Source organism: Eumetopias jubatus, unplaced genomic scaffold, assembly GCF_037043125.1.
Source record: "Eumetopias jubatus isolate StellerSeaLion01/CBP00866 unplaced genomic scaffold, mEumJub1_p1.0 scaffold_5, whole genome shotgun sequence".
In the NCBI taxonomy this organism is placed as follows: Eukaryota; Metazoa; Chordata; class Mammalia; order Carnivora; family Otariidae; genus Eumetopias; species Eumetopias jubatus.
The window spans coordinates 29,204,889-29,222,581 of NW_028274811.1; positions in this window are offsets into that span (position 1 = coordinate 29,204,889).

Below are 17,693 nucleotides of genomic sequence, written 5' to 3' on the forward strand. Positions count from 1 at the left end.
TGATCTCTCCTCTTTCATTCCTGATTTTGTTGATTTGGGTCATTTCTCTTTTCTTTTGGATAAGTCTGGCTAGAGGTTTATCAATCTTGTTAATTCTTTCAAAGAACCAGCTCCTAGTTACGTTGATCTGTTCTACTGTTTTTTGGTTTCTAGTTCATTGATTTCTGCTCTGATCTTTATTATTTCTCTTCTCCTGCTGGGTTTAGGCTTCATTTGCTGTTCTTTCTCCAGCTCCTTTAGGTGTAGGGTTAGGTTGTGGATTTGAGACCTTTTTGTTTCTTGAGAAAGGCTTGTATTGCTATATACTTTCCTCTCAGGACTGCCTTTGCTGTATCCCAAAGATTTTGGACAGTTGTGTTTTCATTTTCATTGGTTTCCATGAATTTTTTTAATTCTTCTTTAATTTCCTGGTTGACCCATTCATTCTTTAGTAGGATGCTCTTTAGCCTCCATGTATTTGAGTTCTTTCCGACTTTCCTCTTGTGATTAAGTTCTAGTTTCAAAGCATTGTGGTCTGAAAATATGCAGGGAATGATCCCAATCTTTTGGTACCGGTTGAGACCTGATTTGTGACCTAGGATGTGATCAATTCTGGAGAATGTTCCATGGGCACTAGAGAAGAATGTATATTCTGTTGCTTTGGGATGGAATGTTCTGAATATGTCTGTGAAGTCCATTTGGTCCAGTGTGTCATTTAAAGTTTTTATTTCCTTGTTGATCTTTTGCTTAGATGATCTGTCCATTTCAGTCAGGGGGGTGTTAAAGTCCCCCACTATTATTGTATTGTTGTCAATGTGTTTCTTTGCTTTTGTTATTAATTGCCTTATATAATTGGCTGCTCCCATGTTAGGGGCATTGATGTTTACAATTGTTAGATCTTCTTGTTGGATAGACCCTTTAAGTAGGATAGAGTGTCCTTCCTCATCTCTTATTACAGTCTTTGTTTTAAAATCTAAACGGTCTGATATAAGGATTGCCACCCCAGCTTTCTTTTGGTGTCCATTAGCATGGTAAATGGTTTTCCACCCCCTCACTTTCAGACTGGGGGCTACACAACATCTTCTACTCTTCAGAAGGGCCTGCTTGGCTAGGTGTCCTCTGGCTAATGAAGTAGCTGGGCCCAGTGGGCTCCAGCTGAGGGCTCAAAGCTTTCCCTCCTTCACAAGGCTCCTTGCAAACACATGTTTTCATGTCTTACTCCCTCTGCCCTTAATCTCTTTGAACTCTGCATCGTGCTGCAAACCTTGATAACAAAGCCCAACAATATTTTTTCTCATTGGCTAATCAATTTGCTATACTTTGAGCTACTGTAAATCTGCAAAAATCCCTCTCCAACAGGCCCTGTTGCCCGGAGCCATTTCGACTGGTAGCAAGTGAGAGAGACTGAGTATCAGGGAGGGAGAATTAGTGAAGGGGTCATCAGAGCCAGGGACCCCCACGTTACATACACTCCTGTGAAATTCATCACTCGCTCCTTTTACTTAAAAAATGATAAGAGACCACAGTATAACCGCCAGAGCAAAAATGTTGCTTTAATCATTCCCAGTCCTGTCACTCAGGCGAATCAACTGTTGTTCATCTTTGCTTCTCCAGCCTGCCTGTGAGCAGACATGTTTCTAAGCAGCTGTAATTGCAACACAGTTCTGTATTCTGTTTTTCCCCTTATTTCCTAAGTCTTGCCTCCCATTACTGCAGTCTTTCTAAGTATTGTTTTTAAAGGATCACTCAGTTATGCCTTCTGGAATTTACTGACCATCCCCCTGAATGGCCATCACGTCACATTACCTGGGAAACAAGTATGGGGGTCATTTGTGCAATCTCTCAGTGTTATGAAGTCTAGAAGTATCTGGCAGGAAAATGCTTCCTTGGGGCAGGCATATGACTGTTCCAGGATGGGAGCTCTTCTCCTTGTTTTGTTGTTGAAGGAGACTCAGGCCCAGACTCCTGGCACACATACTTTTGTCTCTCAACAGTACAACCAGAGACCATTCTTGTCTTCAGTGTGAATTCATCTCCCTCTTCAACTCCTCCTCCATCATCATCATCCTCGCCATCTTACTCAGGGCTGCCATTATTGAGTGCTTACCCTGTGCCAGATGCTGTAGTCTCACGTCATGGCTTTATTCAATCCCATCAGGTGCTGTTGCTGTTGTTGTCCTCAGCTGCACATGGGGAAACTGAGGCCCAGGATGCTGAAGTAGCTGCCAGAACTCTAATAGCTCTCAAGGTCAGAGGCTGCCTGCCTCCAGGTGGGGGAGCCTTTATACCATCCAGCTCCTCATGGGAGGCCCTTTCCTCCACGGCGGAGTTTGGTCTAAAGCCCCTAGGATGGCCACCGGGCCTAAGGAGGCTTACTGTCTTAGTCCCTCCAGGCTGCTATAACAAAACAGCATAGACGGAGTGGCTTACAAACAACAGAAATTTATTTCTCACAGTTCTTGAGGTTGGAAAGTCCATGATCAAGTGTTGGCAGAGTTGGTGTCTGGTGAGGGCCTGCTTTGCTATATCCTCACAAGGTAGAAGAGGCAAGGGAGCTCTCCGGGGTCTCTTTTTTAAGGGTACTCATCCCATTCATCAGGGTTCCACTCACATGATCTGTTCACCTCCCAAAGGCTCCCCTTCCTATTCTCTTGACCTTGGGGATTAGGTTTCAACACAGGAATTGGGGGGGTGCAAATATTCAGTCGATAGCATTTACCGTAATGGATCTCTCTCTCTCCCTCAACCCCACAAGAATCCTGGGCAGGATGGAACTTGCCTGGCTAAGATGGCTGCTGAGAGGTCACGTGTCCTTTCCAGAGACTCCAGGGATGATGGGACGTGCCTCCCCCAAGGTCATGGGGAGAGTTATTGGCAGAGCAGGGCTAGCATCTGGGTCTTCTGACTTGTGAGCAAGGCTCTGTCTTTCTCATTTAGAAGTCATTTCAATGTTAAATGTGGGTTACAATAACCCACAACCCTTGGATCAACTTAGAAGTCATTTCAAAAGTCCGCATCTGAAATTGAGGGAGAGCCTTTAGAATTACCAGGTCTTCTGTTCTTAGAAAATGCTGGTGCTGTCCCATAGATAGGAGAGAAGACCAGAGAAGAGACAATGCACAAGCCCAGTGTGGTGGGCAGGGATGGAGGGCAGATAGAATAGACTCAGAAGTGTAGGGTATACAGCCCTGGGGGCCCTGGGCTCGGCCTCAGCCAGCCGACTCAACTTGTCAGACTTAACCACAGAAGCTCCTACCAAAGGGATTTCTAAAAAGGTAGAGGCTCTTTGCTCTTTTGAGTCTCCCATGGGTAGCAAAACCCCTTGAAAGGGGCCTTTATTATGACTACAACCTTTCCTGAGCAGAATTAACCCAGAATTAAAGCTGCCACAGGAAAAGAGGTAGTTTTACAGATTCTTTCAATGGGTATTTATTGAAACTTTCTGTGTCAGGTAATGGGAAGAAGACAGCTGAGCTTCCTTTCTTTGTGGGGCTGCCGCTTTGGTGGGGATAATACACTAGCAAACAAGACACTTCCTGAAGGTAAGTGCTATGAAGGACGCAAGTGGGGAGATGCCCTAGGGACTGTGGGTCGAAGTGGGGGCAGGAAGCCAACTTGGAGGGAGTTGTCAGGGAGGGCCCTTCCCAGGAGGAGGCACATGTGTTGAGACCTAGCAGATAACTGGGAATCTTCCCAGATCTGGGGGCAGAGCCCTAAGGCAGGACAAACAGCAAGTGCAGGGGCCCTGAGGTCGGCAGTTGAGCGACTTGTAGGAAGAGAAAGAAGACTGACGGGAACAGTATTATTTATTTATTTTTTTAAGATTTTATTTATTTATTTGACAGAGAGAGACACAGCGAGAGAGGGAACACAAGCAGGGGGAGTGGGAGAGGGGGAAGCAGGCTTCCGGCTGAGCAGGGAGCCCGATGCGGGGCTCGATCCCAGGACTCTGGGATCATGACCTGAGCCGAAGGCAGGCGCCCAACGACTGAGCCGAGCCACCCAGGCGCCCGGGAACAGTGTTATTGAGGTTCAGCGTTGATGCTGTTTAGAGCAAAGAGAGAGCCAGCCCACTGAGCTTGTTGGCCTTCCTCAAAACAGAACATCCACTTGGACTGGATTCTTTCTTTGTCTCTGTAAGTCATTCCTGTTTTCCCCTCATCGACGCCTGTGTTTGCATGCCTGTGTGGCTGGTGCTCTCATGCAGACAGTAGCTCTTCTAGACCAGGGCTCCCTCCAGTCTCTCAGTACCCTCAATCTGATGGCTTGTTTACATCTGAGAGCTGTGTGTCCTCACTAGACGCCATTAACATGGCATTTCTTGGATCTCATCAAGTAATAAATCATGTTATGTTTACCTTTTGTTACTAGGCGAAGTGCTAGGGTTTGCAAAAAGAAAAAAGAAAAAAGAAAGAAAACAAAACAAAAACCCCTGCCTGTGGTTACTTAATTGGAGAAAGCTGCTCTTGTTATGGACACTGAGCTAAACAGGCCATTAGCTCTGGGAGGAACAGCCCTGAGCAAGACGTGCCTACTCATTTGCTGCTTGCTGATGGGAAGTGGATGGGAAGAGACGGTGTCACTGTTCCATCCTGCCCATGGGCAGGGTTGATCCACGGGTGCCTGGCACTGAGGTTGGCTGCTGGAGTCTGGCGCTGCCCAGTGGCCCAGAGCTGACTGGGGGGAGCCCCTGCCATCCTGGGTCCTCTCTTCCCCTTCCTCTCAGGGCTGCCAATGGGACAGGGGGAGGATGTGAGCTCAGGGGCTCAGAGGAGGCTGACAGGCTGTTGGGGAGCCCCCCCCATGGCCCTCATTCTTGCCACCCTGGTGTCACTTGGATGCCGAGTGTTCTGGGCTCCCTGCTAGTTACAAGGCCTTTGATGCAGCCCCGAGTAGCACAGCACACAGGCCCATGTCTGCCTGTTTTCTGGGGACCGTCTCATCTCTGTCGTTTTTATTCTAATGAAACTTTTAATTTGGAGATCATTGTAGATTCACAGAGTTGTAAGAAATAATACCGAGAGATGCTGCATACCCTTTACCCAGCTTCTCCCAGTGGTAACATCTTGCAACACTATAGTATAAGATCACAACCAGGATATTGACCTTGATAGTCAAAACACAGACATTTCCGGGGCGCCGGGGTGGCTCAGTCCGTTAAGCGTCTGCCTTCAGCTCAGGTCATGATCCCAGGGTCCTGGGAACGAGTCCCTCATTGGGCTTCTTGCTCAGCGGGGAGTCTGCCTCTCCCTCTGCCCGCCCCTCCCCCTGCTTGTGCTCTCTCTCTGACAAATAAATAAATAAAATATTTAAAAAAAATACAGGCATTTCCATCACCCTAAAGGGTCCCCCATGTTTCCCCTTTATAGTCATGCCACTTCTTCTTGCCTCTACCCCTCCTTAACCATTTGCAACCACTGAACTCTTCTCCATTTCTATAATTTTGTCATTTTTGAGAATGTTCTAGAGAAGGAACCACAGAATTACAGAATGTAATTATAAAATGTAACCTTTGGGGATTGACTTTTTACACTTAGCATAACTCCCTGGATCATCATCCAGATTGCTGTGTGCGTCAGGGGTTCTTTCCTTTTTCCTGTTGAGTGGTGTTCTGTGGTATGGACAACCTTTCAGCCACTGAAGGACATCCATGTTGTTTCCAGTTTGGGGCTGCTGTGAATGTGACTGCTGTTTCTACTCATGTGTGGATGACATAAATCTTCATTTCTTTGGGATAAATGCCCAGGAGTGTCATTGCTGGCTTCTGTGGTAGTTGCATGTTTAGGTTTTGAGGAAAGTGTTTTCAGGAGGGAATGTTCTATGTTACTATCTCACTAGCAGTATATGCGTGTGATCCAGTTTCTGTGTTTGTTCCCCAGCATTTGGTGTTGTCACTATTTTTTATTTTAGCTATTCTGACAGATGTATAGTGATATCTCATTGTGATTGAGGTTACATTTCTGTAATGGCTAATAACATACGTCTTTTCATGTGCTTATTGGTCATCAGTAGATCCTGTTTGGTGAAATGGCTTTTGTCTTTTGTCTGTGTTCTAGTTGGACTGTCTGGTTTTTTTTACTCTTTGGTTTTGCAAGTTATTTATGTGGTCTAGATACTAGTCCTCAGTCCTGTATGTGGTTTGCAAATACTTTCTCCCACTCTGTGACTTGTTTTTCATCCTCTCGCAGGGTCTTTTTCAGAGCAAAGTTTTTATTTTGAATGAAGCCCAATTTACCAGTTTTTCCTTTGATGGATTGTGCTTTAGATCTTATATCTGAGAAATCTTTCCTGGCCCTGAAGATTTTCTCCTATTTTTTTTGTCGAAAAGTTTTATAGTTTTACATTTTAAATTTAAGTTTGTGATCTATTCTGAGTTAATTTTCATATTAAGACATGAGACTTAGGTTGAGGATGATTTTTTTTTGAGAGAGAGAGAGAGAGAGAGAATCCTAAGCAGGTTCTACATCCAGCAGGAGGCCGACAGAGGGCTTGATCCCATGACCCGGAGATCATGACCTGAGCTGAAATCAAGAGTTGGATGCCTAACCGACTGAGTCACCCAGGTGTCCCTGCTTTTAAACTTTTGTCAAAAGTCAAGCATATTTGTGTGAATCTTTTTCTGGGTATCTGAATGCGTCTCTAGTGATACCACACAATCTTGATTGCTGTAGGTTCATAGTAAATCTTGAAATCAGGTAGAATGATTCTGTTTTATTCTTTTTCAAAAAATATTCTAGCTATTCTAGTTCCTTTGTCTTTCCATATACATGTTAGGATGATCTTACAAATCTGCAAAATACCTTCCTGGGATTTTGTTAGGAATTTGGGGTTCTATCTTTTTTATGTGACTTTTCTATAGTGTCTATAGTGTATTTTATATGGTATTTTTAATAGGGTGAAAATAATTAACAAAAAGAGAACTATGAACATCTACAAATCTACCACTATATATATATCTATAATAGATATATATAGATATATCTGGTATAGACTGTTTCATAATCAGCTTTTACTTAGTATATTAAGACTCTTTTTCCATGGCAACAAATACATTTCTATGTTACAATTTTTAATTGTTTCATAATATTTACTTGTGTGGATACAGTATCATTTTTCTGACCAATCCGGCATTGTTGGATATTTAGGGTTTTCCTTTAAAATATTTTTTTGGTTTATTTACTTTTCCTTGTTAGAAATAACACTGTGGTAAATATCTTAAAGCTACATCTCTGTAAATATCTTCAGTTATTTCCTTAGAAAAAGCTTCTGTGAGTAAAATAGCTGGTATCTTCTTGATTCTTCTGTTTTTCTCTTCGTAGATGGAGTTCCAGTTCTTTGAGCTGAAGCTCATGCTTGGTTATTAGCTCACAAAAGGATTGGGCTTCAAACCACTTTCTACCTCTGGCTTGCCTAACACGTTGGCTTGGAATGCCCTCACCCCCACCTGGACCAAAACTGCACATGGGGGATCCAAGTTCTCCTCAGCTCTCTGTTTTTAACTGTCTTGGAGGCTCTCCCTGTAGTTCAGAGCTCTACGTCCTATTTCTAACCCCAGATGTAAAACAGATGGGAAATGGATCCTGTGCCTTACTCTTAGAAGATTTCCCCCGCACCCCTACGTTTGCCTAGTGATTCTCTGAAGGCTGTTCTTCCTTTCTGGAAAAAGGTACGTGGGGACCCATGGGGCCTCTCCACCTCCACTGTCACCTAAAAGCCTCTCTCCCCCACCCTTAGTAGCGTGTGACTATTTAAAGAAAAATTTTTTAAGGGCTTCAAAGAGTAATAGGATAGTCTTCCGGGATGATTATTAAAATTCTTGAATACATTTAAGGGATTTACATTTTCAAAGAAAGAATGTTTTCTGTTTGATGTTGAAAAAAGATGATTTTTTTTTCCATCCCTGTGAATTTAAATAATTTGCTTGACTTTCTAGTGGATAACCACAGTGCTCTTACATTCTGGATGTGGCATTGGTTAGAATCCTCCATGATTGACTGCAGGGAGATTGTGTGTGTAAATGATTTTGAAATATGTTTTCAAACCAACGGCCATCTGTAAGTTGTCAGCTAAAAAAAAAAATGGCATCTTCCTTGCATAGAGAAATTTCATTTCTTTGAGAGAAATAGTCTCTCTCTCTCTCTCTCTCTCTCACACACACACACACACACACACACACACACACACACACACACCAGAAATACCAGTTTTAAATGATCTTTAAGGATGACCCATTCTTCTTTCAGAAGAAATGGAATCAGTCTTCCCCCTTGTGGAATAACTAGGAAAGTGCCTCTTTTCCAGGCTAAAAGTTACACCTAAGAGTCTTGAGGGAACGGTAGGGTGTATGATGTTTTTCTGCCTCATTTAAAAGTAATTGTGAGTACATTTTATTTAAAATTTGTGTTAAAGTCACAAAATGTCTCTGTAGTGCTGATTGGTTTTATGACTAGTATTTTAAAATGAGACACAGGAAAAAAATAAGTACAAGGTGTAGTGTGAGACATGGATATTTTTATATATAATAGAATGTTTTCAGCTATATATATATTTAAAACTTTAGAGTTTCCTGTCCCACATCCCCAGAGTACTGGCAACTGCATCAGGTAAGTCAGTCTTAACGTCCCTGTCTGGATCTGGTTAGCTGGGAGGTTTGGGCAGGAGCTTTGGGGACTCAGGAGAGGTGACAATAATGATCACTGTCATTTGGTAGCAGGTTATTCTATGTCAGTCATTCTTCTTAACCTTACTCTCTAAATTAATTCTCATAAGAAGGTTAGGATGTTATTGTCCCCGATTTACAGCTGAGGCATTGGAGACTTGGGTTATATTCCCCAAAGCAATACTGCTCAGTGACAGAGCTGGGATATAAAAGCCTCTGTCTGCATGCGCCCAGAGGGCACAAGGCAAACTCCCTGCTGGAACCAGCATAGCACCAGAGCAGCCCTGGGTGTTGGCGAAGTGGGAGGCCTGGTTCCTGCCCTTGGGAGATGGTGGCCCTTCTGTCTGTACCCCAGCCTGAGGGATGCGGGCAGAAGAGGTCTGAGCACCTCATGTCCCAAGCAAACGCATAAAACAAAGCAAAGTGAAAATGCCCCCAACCCTTGGCTAGAGGAAGCAAAAGACTAAGACTGAGGATGGAGAAGAAGATCTAGAATATCTAAAGTCCACCTCAGAGGACTTTACGGGCTACATTGTGTCCCCTAAAATTCATGCGTTGAAGGCCTTACCCCTAGCACCTCCGAATGTTAACACCATTTGGAGATCAGGTTTCTTTAAAGAGGTAATTAAGGTAAAATGAGGTCATTAGGATGGGTCCTATTCTCATACGACTGGTGTGCTTCTCAGAGGAGGAGTTGAGGACACAGTACACACACACACACACACACACACACACACACAGAGGGAGACCATGTGCAGACTAGGCAGAAGGCCATCATCTATGTACAGGCCAACAAAAGAGGCCTCGGAAGAAACCAGCCTGCCGGCACCTTCATCTCAGACTTCCATCTTCCAGACCTGGGAGAAGATCACTTTCAGTGTCTAAGCCCCCTAGTCTGGGGTACGGGGTTAGGGCAGCCTAGAAGTGAAGAGAGCGTCTGTGGCCACCTGGGCCGTGTCTTGGAGGAAGGGAGAGTGGGACTCCCCTGTGAAAGAGAGCACAGTGGGGGGATGCACCAGGGCTGCTAGGGGTGCCCAAGGGGAAACTCGCTTCGCATAGTAGAGAGGCAGCTGGATTGTAAAAGACCTGGGGCACCGGACCATACAGTTTGGATTTGCTTTCCTGGGCAAGAGGGAGCCACCAAAGGTTTTTTAAACCCTGGGTCCTTGGTCTTGCATAGCAGCCAGGAAGAGGTGGCTCTCTAAAAGTCACCGGAAGCTCCGGGCAGGTGAAGAGGAGCAGCCACCCCACAGAAGGGCCTGGGGGGCTGGCTTTAAACTGTATGTAAGGGGAAGGGCTAAGTCCAGCACGCATTGTGGAATGAAGAAAGCACATGGTGACATGTGATTCCTTTGATGTGAAATGAGTTAGCGTCATCCATACCTAGAGACACACTTGGATGCAGGGGCCAGACCGGAAGGGGTGAAGTGTCGCGATGTGGCCTGGAGTGCAGGTCTTCTCACATCACCTGTGTGTCCTCCCCATATCTGATTACAGCTTTTAATCAATGTGTCAGTTGACTCGATGTTTTATTGAAAGAAAAAAATCTACTTTACTCTTGTCCCAGGCAGAAATATCTGAAAAATTGTGGCTTTGATGTCACAATATTATTTTTTCTACTTTACGGTAAATTAAATATATTTGCTGTAAAATAAAAACTGTTTACCTGTGTCACCTAAAATCATTTGCAATGGCAAAGTGATTAAATACTTCGGCCTCAGAGCCAAGCTGCCTAAATTTGCATTTCACCTCTGCCGTTTACTACTGGCCTTTGATTACCCTCTTTAAACCTCATTTCCTTGTCTTTACTATTACCTTTACAAGGTAATAATGGCACCTTCCTGATAGGATTATTAAGAGGACATATTCAGTGACAACTGATTAGCACGGTTCCTGGCGTAGAGTAACTACTGAAATAAATGCGACTGATTAAAAACTGGTTAGAGAGACTTCTGCTTCTACTCATGTTAATATAGCTGGTACTGGATTTGTTCTCCCGCTGTGAACAGCTAGAAAACTGGACAAAGTAGGAAGCTACTATTTTAAGACAGTGGAAAACAGGAAGTGCGGGACAGGGATCTAGGAGAGAAAGGGAACAAGTGAAATGAGCCCTAAAATCTCCCCAGCTTTCTGCAGGATTTAAAATGCAGTAGGGAAGGGCCACTTGTGCAGAGCACCATAACCTCTGGGAGTCAGGAAGGCAGGGATCGTGTTCAAGGAAGATGAGTAACTAGAACTTGCCTGTGATTCTACTTACAAGAGTTTTGGGGAAAGGCAAAACCACAGGGACAGAAAACAGATTGGTGGTTCCATAGGGGTGAGGAGGGTTTTCAGCCAAAGGGCACAGTGCATGGTGCCCTTGAGGCGGCTTGTAGCAGCTCACAAGAGCCCGGTCTGCACATCTCTTACCAGCTGCACATTTAAGTGATGCCATGTCAGCAGTTTGAAACTGGCCAGGGCAGGAGTATTTACAACAGGAAAATTAGCAAAAAATCAAGGCTTAGTTCTGTTGTGTTGTTTGTTTTTGAGAGCTGGTTTACCAGCACACCACTGGGCAAGGGGGAACTTGGGGAGATAATGGAACTGTCTATCTTGATTAAGGTGGTGGTTACTTGATAGGATGCATTAGTTAAAATTCATAGATCTGTACACTCAAAGGGGTAGATTTTACTAACCAAGAAACATGCAAAAAACTTGAAATTAAAGATAGATTTAACATACGTTTCTATGAAAATGTGGACATAGGATTTTAAAAACTATTTGTGTTTTTTAAATGGTAAAGTATATTTTGAAAAAGGACAAAACCGGGGCACCTGGATGGCTCAGTCCGTTAAGTGTCTGCCTTCGGCTCAGGTCATGATCCCAGGGTCCTGGGATCAAGTCCTGCATTAGGCTCCCTGCTCAGCGGGGAGCCTGCTTCTCCCTTTCCCTCTGGCCCTCCCCCTGCTCCTGCTCTCTCTCGAGTTCTCTCTCAAGAAAATAAAATCTTAAAAAAAAAAGGACAAAATTGGCCAACGACCAATATCTGATTTCAAGGCATATAGTAAATTTGCAGCCGCAGTTCTCAGCTGAGAGTGGTTAAACCCCAAGGGACATTTGACAATGTCTGGAGACATGTTTGATTGGCACAACTTGGGGGAGGGTACTGCTGGCATCTAGTGGGTAGAGGCCAGGGTTGCTATTGAACATCCTAATGGGCACAGGACAGCTCCACGACAAATAGGCTTAAAATGTCAATAGTGCCAAGATTGAGAAACTCTGATTGTGATCAAACCCTCCTCACCCCCATTGTTATCAGTCGATGGGATATATGGACCCATGAATATAGAACCAATTTTTTAAAAAGATTTATTTAAGAGAGAGAGTAAGTGTGTGAGAGCAAGGAGGGTGGGGCAGAGGAGAGGGAGAGAGAGAATCTCAAGCAGACTCTGCACTGAGAGGAGCCCAATGTGGGGCTTGATCTCATAATCCTGAGATCATGACCTGAGCCAAAACCAAGAGCTGGAGATTTAACCAACTGAGCCACCCAGGTGCTGCCATATAATACTGATTTTTGACAACAGTACCAAGATAGTTCAATGAGAAATAGGAATAGTTTTTTCAACCAATGACATTGACATAATGGATATTCAAATGGAAAAATAGATCCTGATCCCCACCTCAAATCATATCAGTTAACTCCAAAAGTATCATAGGAAACCTAAGTATAAAAGCTAAAGTTATAGAACATCTAGAAGAAAACAAAGAAATCATCACAATCTTAGGGTAGGCACATGTTTCTTAGGGTAGGCATTTAGGATACCAAAAGCACAAATGAAGAAAACAAATTGGATTTCCTCAAAATGAAAAAAAAAATTCCTAGAAAGACATTGTTAAGATGATGTAAAGTCAAGACACAGCTCGGCAGAAAACATTCACAATACCTATGTCTGACAAAGGAGTCGTATCCAGTAGATATAAAGAGCTCATACAGCATAGGGGTAAGAAGACAAAAGACCTTATTAAAAATGGGGGAATGAAGGTTCCAGTGCTAGCATGGTAGCATAACCTCACTTAGTCCACTCATCCCACTGATTAGAACTAAAACCCTTGAGCAAACACAAAAATCAACTACCAGAGAACTCTAAAGAGTAAACAGGAACAGCTTGTGGGGATGCCACACTGAGACAAGTGCATGCATGGGGGACGTTTCCCAGGCCCATTCTCTTTCTCTCTGTCTGTCTGTCTGTCTATCTCTGTTTCTTGCCATCTCTCAGCTTTGCCCATAGGGACAGGCTGCACTTGCACAGCAGCAAGACAGCTGTAGCAGAATGGGGGGCTGGGGAGGACAGACAGACAAATCTCAGTCTAACCTCTGAGCTATGCATAAGTGGGACAGACCCAAAGCAGCACGGCAAAGCTTTGAAAACCAAACTGATGGGATGTCTGGGTGGCTCAGTTGGTTAAGCATCTGCTTTTGGCTAAGATCATGATCCCAGGGTCCTGGGACTGAGTCCCACATTGGGCTCCTTGCTCAGGAGGGAGTCTGTTCTCCCTCTGCCTGCCACTCCCCTGCCTGTGCTCTATCTGACAAATAAATAAATAAAATCTTAAAAAAATAAAACCAAACTGAGCTTTAAAGCATGTGCATGCATCTTTTTTGCTTAATCACTAAATAATGCATGCTCAAGGACAGAACCAAGCCAATACAGCATAGGCTTAGAGAACTAAACTTAGATTTGAATCGCTACATATGGAAGGCAAAACAGAGCATGTAGCTTGAACCTAACTCAGTTGATTGCCTGCTAAAACAAAAATATGGATTTCTCTGGAGGCTTATATACAAGGCCCGAAGTCTACACAACAAAACATTCACAATGTCTGGGGCAATTCCATACAAAATTCCACATCCCACCATATAAAGAACCAGGAAAATGTGGCCAGTTCTTCAGGGAAAAGACAATGAATGCCAACCCTAAGGTGTCCCATGCATTGGAATTATCAAACAAAGACTTCAAAGAAGCTATTATAACTATGTTCCATGAGGTCAAGAAAAACACATTTGGAATGAATAAAAGGATAGAAGTTCTCAGCAGAGACATAGGGCCTATAAAAAAGAGCCAGATGGAAATGTTAAGACTGAAAAATACGAAATCGGAAATTTAAAAATTTACTGATTTCAATAGCAGCTTGGTGATGATGAGAGGGGAAAAAAAACCTATAAACTTTAAGATAGATCAATGGAAATTACACACTCTGAAGAATAGAGAGAAAAGAAAATTAGAAAAAATGAGAAGAGCCCCAGGGACCTGTGGGAAAGATATTTAAATTTTTAAAAATTTGTTCAGTTTAATTTTTAAAGTTTAATTCTCTAGAGAAGGTATTGTGGAGGTGACATGGAGCAGGAAGGGGGCAATCCTGGGGGACTGGGCACAGACGGGTCAGGAAGGGGAGGCAGATGGAGATCTGACCCCACCATGGGAGGTCCTGGAGCCACTGCAGGGAGGGGAGGGCCCAAGGATCCCCTACCCACTTCCCACTGTGTGACTTCAGGTGGGCAGCTGCAGCTTGGAGAGGGGCAGATGGTTGCTCAGGGTCACAAACATCGGGAAGGGGTAAGAGCCACAGAATGGAAAGCAAGAAGGGGCAGAAAGAACTCCCAGCTCATGAGAGTCACCAAGAACCCTCACTACCATTGCAGCTCGGTTCCTACACCCAGTCCCCACCACATCCAAATAATGTTGTGAACCAGCCCCCAGGTCAGTCCATGCCCCTCAGGGTGGGAAACCAGAAACAGGGGCTAGGTGGCCCCTCGGAGATGTCACTGGAGTTCCAGAAGAAGAAGAAAAATCAACTGCAAAAAAAATATTTGAAGAAATAAAAGTCTTCCCAGATTTGGTGAAAGACATAAATTGACATATTCCAGAGGCTCTGCAAACCCCCAAAAGGATAAGGTCATTGGAAATGATGCTTAGACACATTATAAACAGCTAAAAATGAAAGATAAAGAAAAATATCATCAAAACAGCTAGGAAAAAAACTACACATTACATAGAGTGGAATAATGATCGTGGTACATCCATACAATGAAAAAGCACTTAGTAATAAAAAAGGAACAAACTATTGGTACATGCAAAAACATAGAGGAATCTCACAAGTATTATGCTGTGTAAAGGAAGACAAAGTATACAGTGTTTGATTCTAGTTATGTAAAATTGTAGGAAACATAGAATAATCTATAGTGACAGAGAACAAATCAGTGGTTGCTGGAAAGGGAGGGACAGATTACAAAAGTGCATGAGGAAATTGTGGGGACTGATAGAAATGTTTGTTATCCTGATTGTGTACACTTTGGTTTCCCAAGTGTGTACATTTGTGAAAACTGGTCAGATCGCATACTTTGAGTATCTGCAGTTTGTTGTACTTTAATTAGAACAGTAAAGTTGTTAAAATGGGCAAAAGATAAAAAACTTAACAAACGAAGGTATATAAGTTGACAATATGTACAGGAAAAGATGCTCAACATCATTAGTCATCAATGCAAATTACAACCATAATAATACACCAGTACACACCCACTAGAATGGCAAAATTTTCAAATGATGGCAAGAATGGGAAGCAACTAGATCTTTCACACATCAGTTGCCGCTGGGAATGTAAAATGGTGCAACCTTGCTTTGGAATCAGTTTGGCAGCGTTTTTTGTTTTTTGTTTTTTAAATATTTTATTTACTTGAGACAGAGAGAGAGAGAGAGAAAGTACAAGCGGGCAGGAGGGTCAGAGGGAGAGGGAGAAGCAGACTCTCTGCAGAGCAGGGCTCCATCCCAGGACCCTGAGATCATGACCTGAGCCTAAGGCAGATGCTTAACTGACCGAGCCACCCAGGCACCCCAGTTTGGCAGTTTCTTAAGTATATATACACTTACTGTATGATCAAGCTACTCAAATCGTAGGTATCAACCTAAGAGAAACAAAAACTATGCCCACACAAAGTCTCGTACGTTATTATTCGTAGCAGCTTTATTGATGATGGAAACACCTGGACTGTCTGTACACTGATGAGTGGATAAGCCCAGTCATGTTATACCATACAGTGGTGTCCTGCTCCTCAGTAGAAAGGCACAAACAGAACACCAACACATGGATGAGCCTTAAAAAACAAAATGTTAAGTAAAAGAAGCCACACACAAAAGTACAGATTGTGTGATTCTGTTCATTCTAGAATAGACAAAATGAACCTATGGCATCAAAACACAGAGAGATCACTTGTTGCTTGGGGCTAGGAGGTCAGGGTGGGGGACTACCTGAAGAGAGGCATTTCTGTATATTAATTCTGGGGTTGTTATGTGGATTTTTAGGTTGTAAATAATACACATTATGATGTATGTAAACTAGACTTCAATAAAGCTGATTATTAAAAATATGACTGTATAAATGGGGACACCTGGGTGGCCTGAGTGGCCAAGCATCTTACTCTTGGTTTCTGCTCGGGTTGTGGTTTCAGGGTCACGGGATTGAGCCCTGCCTCGGGCTCTATGCTTGGTTTGGGGTCTGCTTGGGATTCTCTCTCCCTCTCCCGCTGCCCCTCCTCCTAATCTCTCTCTTTCTCCAATAAATAAATAAATTTTTAAAAATGGTAAAAATATGACTGTATAATGAATTACAATCATGATAAAACTAAAGAGCTCAAGACAATTTAGCACTGGTACCAAGAGAGACAAAGAGAAGAACAGAACCATAAATAATTTTGAGAAACTGACTTGAGTTTACAATAGTTAAGAATTTTGAATGTGGTTACTCTGGTATTTCAAATCAGGTTGGTGGAGGAATTATTCATAAATGGTGTTGCATCAACATATATAACTCAAAATAGAAAATAGAATTAGAGCCTTATCTATTACCATTTACAAAAAATAAATTCCATGTGGATTAAAGAGTTACGTCTATCAAACAAGAAAAGCAAGCTTTAATGGCCCAGGGTGGGGGTGAGGGGGAATCCAGCTGGGTCACCCTGTGCTTGGAGAAACTTGAGGGCCTGGTGATAGCCGGGTCCCGTGACCCTGTGCGGTGTGTCCGGGCTCCTGTCTCCAGGCCTAGGGCTAAGGACTACCTCTGAAAGGCCGTCCAAGTGCTGAGCCTCAACTCCCCAGACAGTAACACGGCATCATAGTGGTACCATTCCTGACTCGAAGGGCTGTATAGCGAGGACTGCATGAGGGGAACGCCCAGTGTGGTAGCTGACAACAAATGCTGGTCTCTCCCCTCAGGGCAGGAGCATCGGCCTGGGACCCAAGCTGGGGATGGTGGCTCTGTGGGAGAAAGCAGGCGTTCGGCACGAGCACTTCTTCTGTCCTCTCACCTGCTCACGAGTGCCTGGGGAAGACCCACCGAGGAGAGGAGGCAGGAGCAGAGAGCCGAGGACGCTGAGGCACCCAGGGAAGGAGGGGTCCGGACAGCCCTTGGCAACAGCATGGACCCTTGGGGGGGCCCCTCCTCAGCTTCCACGGGCAGCGCTGGGGCACTCTCTGAGTCTCTGGGCACAAGCCCCCAAACGAGCTCACTGGCCCTGAGAGCTGATCCAATTCCCGAAGATGTCTGCCTCCCCTTTGTTTCCCCCGAGTCTCTGGGGAGAGCTGGATTAAGTGGAATTAGAGGCAGGTGAGGATCACAGGTGTTGGGTGCTGGGGCAGTAGTCTCCATGGTAACGGAGCCATCTGGCTTTCTTGCCTGGCACCAGGCCTTGTGACTCCATGGTAGAATCTTCTCTGACAGGCAGAGGGGGATTTGCCAGGGTGAAGAGCAAGCCAGGAAGAAGGGACCTGCCAAGGGCAGCTTTGTCTTTCTCGCCGGAGTTTGAAGATTAGCCTTGATCATGTCACAACTTGGGGCCACTGCTGGCTCCAGGGTGGATGCCAGAGGCGGTGGCTGAGGGACAGCATATGTGGCGTTGGGCACGTGCCGCTTTGTCTAGCCCCTCTGGAGAGTAGGTGGGGGCACATCTGGCCTCCTTCAATCCAGAACCCACTGGCAAAGCAGAGCCAGGGCCCAGGCAGGGAAGACTCGGGTGTGGGAGCGC